The following is an 8,451-nucleotide window of genomic DNA, read 5'->3' on the forward strand; positions in this document are numbered from 1 at the left end:
CACTCCTGTCGCCGCTTCCCCCGATCGGATCGGCCCCGCCTTCGTTTGCATTACTACCCTGGACACCCGTTTCTTTCGTTGTAGCACTGGTGGGGGCTGCGTGACGGCGAGACGACCATCCACAGACGGTATCTGGTGGCAGGAAGGAGGGTCTCGGTTAGGCGACCATTCGATCCACAAAGCCCTCTTGGTGCGCCCTCCGTTCCGTGTCCCCCTCCCCCCACCCCAGCCGGGAAACGCTACTGACCCAGGTGGCTGGGGACGAGGCCGTGCGCCGGCGAGGCAGGTGCTGCGTCCCCGCCGCTCTGCTGCGATCGGCCCGTAGTCGTCGTCACACACGGACTCCCTCACTCCACCACCGTGGTGCCCGGACGCCCCCTGCCTGTTGGTCGCTTTTATACTACCCAAAGAGGTCGACGGGGTGGGCGGTGGGGCTTGAGGAAGCTGTCTGGGAGTACATGGTTGGAAATAGGAACAGTTGTAGTTACAAGGAATGGGAAGGGGGGGGTGTGCGGGGGCGGGGGGGGGTGGTGGGGGGGTGTGCGGGGGCCGGGGGGGGCGGTGGGGGGGTGTTTTCACACGCGCACGGGAGGGGCGGAGGGGCAGAGAATAGGATCTCAAGATCATTTTGGAAATATCAACCTGTGTTATTCTCCAAGCACCTTCAACAGAAGTATTTGGTGTAAAAGACGACCACAGAGGGACAACTCAAAACACCACCTCTGCGGCTGAGGGGCCCCCGGACAGACAGGGAGGGTCAGGACCGGAAGGACAGCTTCCCTCCTTCCTGGAACCCAGATGGGAAGGCAGAAGTGCTCCCCCACCCCGACTTAGAGTTGAGGCTCTGCCACACTCAGGCGGTGCTAGTCGCCCACGCTCTTGCTGTCGAGAAGGAATTCCTGTTCTCCTGTGGGGTCATGTAGTTCGGGGAACTTCCCAAGCCGCTCAGCTCACAAGAACACCTACGCCCAGTGTCATGAACTCCCTCCCTCACTCTCGCCATCCCCCTCTGAAGCCCAGAAGGGAAAGAAAAAGAAAACATCGACTGCCTGCCTGCCTGCCTGCCTGCCTGCCTGCCTGCCTGCCTGCCTTTACTATTCTGTGTGTTGCCTCACCTATGAACACTGGAAACACAACTCGCATGCCCAAATTCCCATCCTTGTAAAAGCGAACAGTTCAGGGCGCCCGGGTGCCTCACTCGGTAAGGTGTCCGAGTCTTGCCTCAGGTCATGATCTCGGGGTTCTTGAATTTCAGCCCCCACATCTGGCTCTGTGCTGACACCTTGGAGCCTGCTTCGTGATCCATTCTCTCCCTCCCTACCCCCTCTCTCCCACTCACTCACTCAACTGGAATGAATGCATACGTAATAAGTAAATAAATGTATATGTGTGTGTACACTTCAGCGGGCTCTCTTAGTCTACTACTCACAAAGCTATGGGACCATCACTGTTCATTCCAAACTGTTTCCATCACCTCAAGGAGAAAGAAACCCCACGCCCCCCTCTTCCTCCCCCCCCTCCCCCAGTACCTTCGACACTGACTCGAGGTTTCTCAACAGCCTTGCTAGCCCTGCAATGTTTCCAAACACTGGTGCTCCCCAAACCCCCCCCCCCCGTCAAAGAACTCCCCTAATTCAGGCACTTCCGGGTTGTTCCAACACCTGGAACGGCGGGGGGGGGGGAGGGGAGACTGCTGTGTTGGGAGAGTGGGGGGGGGCGGCACGGGACACAGAAGCACTCTGAATCCCCTTCCCTTTGCCTCTCTTCCATCTGGGGTTTCCTGAGGTGTATCCTTTGACGCCATCATTCATCTATGAGAAATGAGAAAAAGAGGACCGAACGTGGCTAGATCGTTTTCGATAGCCTGATACGCATACCCACACGCACGCCAAAAGAAACGAAAATTGCGATCCGCTGGAAGGTCAAACGATGGCAGAGTGGTGCAATTAATGACGCTACACTCACACGATACGAGAGGATGCGGCTGTTACAGATTATGTTGGCAGAGAGGTTTTCGTAGCACGGGAATCCTCTTGTGGTGTTCCGATGCTTCATGACATGACGAGCGGTGGGAAACCTTCTACGTAGGGTGAGCTCTCTTACATCCGAAGACACCAAATCATCATTTCAAAGGCTACGGGTGGTGAAATCGCTCTGCCTTGCAACTTCTTACCCCCTATGTTGTTCTCCATGATTGCATTTCAGCTTCCTCCCTTATCCGAGCCAACGACCCTACCTGGTTTTTATGTATTTATTTGTTTTTAAAGAGATGAAGTACGACATTGGGTCCTAAACGGAGGCAGAGCTTTGGCTACTGGTCTCAGAAACGATGATTGTCTCTGTATTTGTATGGATCCGCCTAACTTTTGCCTCTCACGCCTTTCCTCTCGCTGCATAACATCTTAAGATGAAGGGAGCCCTCTCAGGTGGGACCGCCGCTTGTGGAAAAAGTCATCGGGGCAAAATAGTGAAAGCAGCGTCGATAAAGAATATGTTGCGGGTTAGACACATATTCCCGTTTCATCCCCACCCCCCATCGATCAATCACTTACTCCCCTTTGATGCCATGTTTTGCTTATTCCTGTATTTGTGGATGGGTTTTCAAAGATTTTATTGTAAGTAAGTGCTACGTCCAGCGTAGAACTCGAAATCGCAACCCACGAGATACAGTTGCACGATCCACCACCTGTGCCCACCAGGTACCCTGATGCCACGTTTTCTTTCTTTGCCTCCCTACCGGCCGGCCGGCCGGCCGGCCGGCCTGCCTGCCTGCCTCCCTCCCTCCCTCCCTCCCTCCCTCCCTCCCTCCCTCCCTGCCGGCCTGCCTGCCTCCCTCCCGGCCTGCCTGCCGGCCTGCCTGCCTCCCTCCCTGCCGGCCTGCCTACCTCTCTCCCGGCCGGCCGGCCTGCCTGCCTGCCTCCCTCCCTGCCTCTACGTCCAACTAAAACATGAAGTCTGTGATGTGGGAGCTGTAGCCATCTGGTTCTTCCTATATCCCGATCACAGACCAAAGAACGGTCTTTGCCATAGATTAGTGTTTTCAATAAGTCATCTGTTCGATGGCTATCGATAAAGGAAATTGTCAACTTTTAACGGCTGTGGACCCTGTTCCTGGGCACCCAGGGAAGCTAGGCTTTAACATTTACCAAGCTCCAAATGACCCTGTCAAACCCCAAAGCGTGTGCTCTGTTTCTGCCCCGAGCACACGTTGCATGTCCGCTTCATTTAAATAAACAACAACAAAAATGGATCAAAGGGGTGACTTGGCTGGCTGCCTCCCTCAGCTAGGTCAGGGGAGCGGGTGACTCTTCATTGCCGGGCTGTGAGTTCGGGCCTTATGTTGGGTGTGAAGAGGACATGAAAACAAAACCAATCGATCAGTCAGTCAGTCAGTCAGCTGAGAATTAAAAAGGAGCCTTCCAAACATACAGATGAGAAAATGGAAGAAAACCTCCCTGGATCCCCAAAGATTAAAGTCATACAGCTTTGCACATACTGAAAACAGAAAATAAACCCTGTAAAAATTTTCTGCCGTGTCTTTCGTCATTATACCTCGTAACAACAACAACAACAACAACAACAACAACTCCTCCTCCTCCTCCTCCTCCTCCTCCTCCTCCTCCTCCTCCTCTTCCTCCTTCATCCGTTCTATTTAAGAATTCCCAACACTGACAACTCTTATAAAGACCATCCAAGCACGGGACACAGAACTGCATTAGACCACATTCTTATGGCTACCTGACAGACATTAGAACTTCCACCCTTCGTGGTGACACCCCGAGCTCACTGATGAGCTCTGCTTCCGAGTACTCCCGTGAAGCACACCACGAGCTCAGTCCGTGTTCACGGGACCACACTTAACAGATCGGGAACAGAACAGAACACACACCGTACGGCGTTCACAGCAGCTGACGGAAGGGCAGGGGAAATACAAGTAACTCACACATCCAACTAATGGGGTTCTCTGAGAACAAAACTCTCTTTACGTCTTCCAACGTCTTCCAACGGGTGTGGATGTCCTTTGGATGCAGAAAACATTCGCACGTCATTTGCTATCGTTGCTCTCGGCACGCTCTTGCACCGAGGCCAAGGGACTGAGAGATGCATCTCGCCAGGTTAAAAAAAAATCTATCCATCGTGTGCCACCGCCACTGAGTCTCTGCACACACTCTCTCCTTTTCTCACTCACACTAGCCTTTCGTACTTTGGCACCACTGTCGGTCGCACACGAGGATCAGAAAACACAAGGTTTCAGAAGTTCAAACAGCCTTCTGGTTCCGTAGCACACCCTTGCATTCATAGCATGGATACGACTCCGCGAAATAAAGAGTAGTGGATATAAATGGGACACCCAAGGTCAAAGTCACAGCCTGTATGGTGTGAAGACGAATTCAAGAGTGAGAAAGCACGTAGACGGAAATATTCCTTCCTATGGCAGAATATTTACAGCACTGCTTTCAATCAAGTGCTTCTCCCGTAAACATTTGAAATGAGATGAACGGCACAGATTCAATGAAGGCTTCATACTGTACTTCTGCATAGGAAGGGAGACAAGTGTCACAAACTACAAACGAAAGCAAAAAGACCAAACACTGTGACACCGTGATCTCCAAAAAGGAGGTTTTCCTGGGGGTGGGGAATGAATGTGGTGGGGTTCCAATTAAAACAAGGAAAAAAGAATGTACTTATAATGAATGGTTTCCATAGTGAACACGCACAAAGAATTCACCTGACGAGTCCAGGGATACAATATTACAGGAGAAATCCTTTGATGTCCATCGTAGCCTGTGTGTGTGTGTGTGTGTGTGTGTGTGTGTGTGTGTGAGAGAGAGAGAGAGAGAGAGAGAGAGAGAGAGAGAAGAAAAAAAGAAAGACACTTACCATGTGTTTAGAAAAATTTGAATTCCTACCAGTCTATACCTACCCCACTGTTTAAATTCCCCAGCTGGAAGATTTAGAATCCGTGCTTGAGCCAAAGCCTCCAGGAAAACCGCTGCCTGACTCTGCATTTGATGCGGGTCCCCAAGCGATGGCCGCACCTGATTTAGAACCACTATCGGAGTTCTTTCCAGAACCAGGGACCCGAGGAGGTTCCTCAACACATGACACATAGAAGTACCCTACGACCCAGCACTTTCACGACTAAGTACTTAGCCAAAGGATACAGGTCTGCTGTTTCCAAGGGGCACACGCACCTCAGTGTGCATAGCAGCACTGTCAACGGTAGGCAAAGTATGGAAAGGGGCCAAATGTCCATCGACGGATGAATGGATACAGAAGAGGCGGTATCCATCTAACAACAGAGCAGTGCGCGGCCACCAGAGGGAATGAAGTCTTGCCATTTGCAAGTACCTGGATGGAACTGGAGGGTGTCATGCAAAGTGACATTTGTCCCTCAGAGAAACACATGTATCACAGGACCTCACCCGTGTGAGGACCTTCACTTCCCAAACAGAGGAACTCGGGAAGGGAAGGGAAGGGAAGGGAAGGGAAGGGAAGGGAAGGGAAGGGAAGGGAAGGGAAGGGAAGGGAAGAAGGGAAGGGAAGAAGGGAAGGGAAGAAGGGAAGGGAAGAAGGGAAGAAGGGAAGAAGGGAAGAAGGGAAGGAAAAATAACATACAAACAGGAAGGGGGACAAAAACGTAAGAGGCTCTTCCCTAAGGGGAACAAACAGAGGGTTCCTGGAGGGGGTTGTGCCGGGGCGGGGGCTGAAAGGGTGAGGGGTATGAAGGACTCTCCTCCTCAAACCACTGTTGCCCTATAGGCTAACTACCTTGGGGGTACATTGAAAAAATAAATTCAATAATAATATCAGAGAGGGCGAGGGCGAGGGCTACCTGATCATCTGCAAACGTAACAAAGGGAAAGTCCGGGAACCGTTTGGGAATGAAGCTGTCTACCGCTTCTCAGTCCTGGCAAAAGAACTGCTGCAGCTTATAGGCAGTCACGTCCCTCTGTAAGGCACCCGACAAACGCCTTCCTGCTTCTCTAAAGCTCATCTGGGCTTCGATGAGATTCAGGAAGTTTGCAGTCACACCATCGTTCCTCGATCGCATGACTTTCACCTCGGTTTCCTATTACGTAAAACGAACACAGCCAAAGCCCTTTGAAGGACTAGTGTGAATATCTTTCCTGTCCTGAACCAGAAGAACCTCTCCAAAGCTACCAAACTATTCTTTCAGATCCTGTTCGGTTGTTTTTCCACGGGAGACCCAACACTCTTAAATCGGACGTTTTCTGGATGGCTCTCTTCACTTTCACTGCTGAAGAAGCAGGCATCTGTCTCGTCCCTTTTCCTGTGGCTATCTTTGGGATAAGTTGACGTCTATCCACTACCGGATTTCCCCAGCCAGCATCAGGGATGTGCAGAATGTCTTTGACCAGCCGGACACCTCTCATACACTGAGACGCTGGATTCCGGTAGTGCAGTCCACGTGCTGCCGACAAACTGGGCTGTCACTGTGGACAGCAGCACTGTCCCGTCGTCTTCCGATGGCATTTCAATGGGCTCGTCATTCTCATCTTTGGTCACCCGAGTACGTTCAGACACCTGCTCTTATTTCTCCGCTAGGCCGCTGCTAGGAAGCCTGACAGGGAACCCGAAGCAGCGAGGGATCCAGGAGCAGCCCAGCTACTGCTCCGCTCCCGCGAAATGGCCGCCTTGTAACTCTTTACGGAAGAAGAAAAAACACCACCGTGACCGCCACCATTTAATAACCTTGCTCTAAGTGTGGAGAAAGCAACCACCCATCCCCAAAAGGAAACATCGGCAGGCTACACGTATAGGACATATGGAGCCTATACTTGCAAGTGCTTACTTATGTGGGAACATGGAAGGGTCACCTGAGTCCCTGATGGCCCAGATGGGGTTCTTTGGAGGTGTCTGAATGAGTTTTCTTGTGTGCTCCCTTAGAGAAAGCTGGCCGTGAGACGACGCGGCCAGAAACTAGGAAGCCCTTTGGTTCCATCAGCGAAGCCCTGACTTTTGGGGAGGAACGGACGCTCACGGAGATATCCCGGGCCACATTTGGTTTGTGGGTTGCTGCAGCTTTTTTTTTTTTTTTTTTGGCTTCTTTGCGCCAAATTGGCTGTGTTCTCATTGGAAATGGAAAACACCTGCGCGATGGGATCCATCCGCGGTAATGCTCTCGTGCGATTGGATTTGTTTTTACAAAAGGGGGAGATTTGACCATTGGGTCTTTCGTGTCCTCTCCACAAATAGGAGTGAAACAAAGGCTGATGTTGGTTTGCATCTTGTTTGTGGATCTATGGCCACAGGTGTTATCCATGTGAGATGTTTTCTCTACCTCTGGATGCTATTGCTAACACCAATTTGTAAACGAGCTCCGTTAATGTGTTTCAAGGCAAGCTCTTGTAAACATTGGGCCTTCTAACACTCGGGAGGATCAGAACAAACCCAAATGTGTGTCACATTCACATGAACAGTGTGTGTGTGTGTGTGTGTGTGTGTGTGTGTGTGTGTGTGACATTCTCTACATTCAGAGTTTTATGTTACTCCATAAGAAAGTTGCCTCACGGGAAGGGACACAATTGATGGCCCAGAGAGAGGAGAGATAAAAATTGAACACACCTGCCCTCCCCGCTACGCCCACACCCACACCCACACCCACACACCCTTTCCCAATAGTCAGAAGAATGAGGAAGAGGAGGAAGGCAGACAGATGCCAGTGATCCTAAACCCACCCCTGCTCCTCCCCGAGCACAAGCGCCAAGATGGGTGCCCACCCCACGGCCCGCTCCTCCTTCACCTCTTCCACAGGGGGCTGAAAAGCAACCAGAGACAAAGCCACTTTTGCAGGAGGGAAAGACAGGAGACAGAGATGGAAGAAGAAGTAGGAGGTGGACGCGGACGCGGACGCGGAGTTGGAGGCGCAAAAGAAAAAGATGAAAGACACACAAAAAGGTGAGTCCAAAACTTTAAATCTGCCTGGGGCCTGGCCGGCGGCTCCCTGGCCGCCTCCCCCTCCCCCTGTTTTCTGCATCAGTTGGTGTGGCTCCAGTGATCTCCTAGGCCATCCCCGGTGGTGGGGCCTCCCGTGTGAGCCTGATGGTGGGGAAACAGATCGTTTGACTTTTTAGCGGACACGGGCGTGACGTCTTGGGTACTAAAGGCCACGGAAGGTTGATTGCTTACTTAAAATGGACATATTTTCGGAGCCGTCGATATCAAATACAATGCCGATAGTTAGGTTTTATTCTTGGTGGTGGTGGTCGTAAAATGGCCTGAATTTGGTGCTCTCTGCATGACAAGGCTTTGGGGTGGGCAGCTCCGGTCATGGCCTTGCTTCCGTCCCAATACTGACCCTGTAACTGTGGTCCTCAAAATATACATCTCTGTGACCTTTACAAACAACATAACCCGTTTTCTCCCTCGTTTTACAACAGGTATCAAAAACAAAATCAAAAAAACTTTACAAACACTTACGCCCTT

The 8,451-nt window shown here is 51.5% G+C and overlaps 1 pseudogene; it reads right to left on the bottom strand.

The window, feature by feature from the left end:
- Window positions 1-5,764: 5,764 nt before the first annotated feature.
- On the bottom strand, window positions 5,765-7,133 carry LOC124513095 (TAR DNA-binding protein 43-like; annotated as a pseudogene).
- Window positions 7,134-8,451: the final 1,318 nt, after the last annotated feature.

This window comes from Lynx rufus, unplaced genomic scaffold, assembly GCF_022079265.1.
Source record: "Lynx rufus isolate CCGP_SWC_20201006 ecotype Redwood Valley unplaced genomic scaffold, mLynRuf1.p SCAF_18, whole genome shotgun sequence".
NCBI lineage: Eukaryota > Metazoa > Chordata > Mammalia > Carnivora > Felidae > Lynx > Lynx rufus.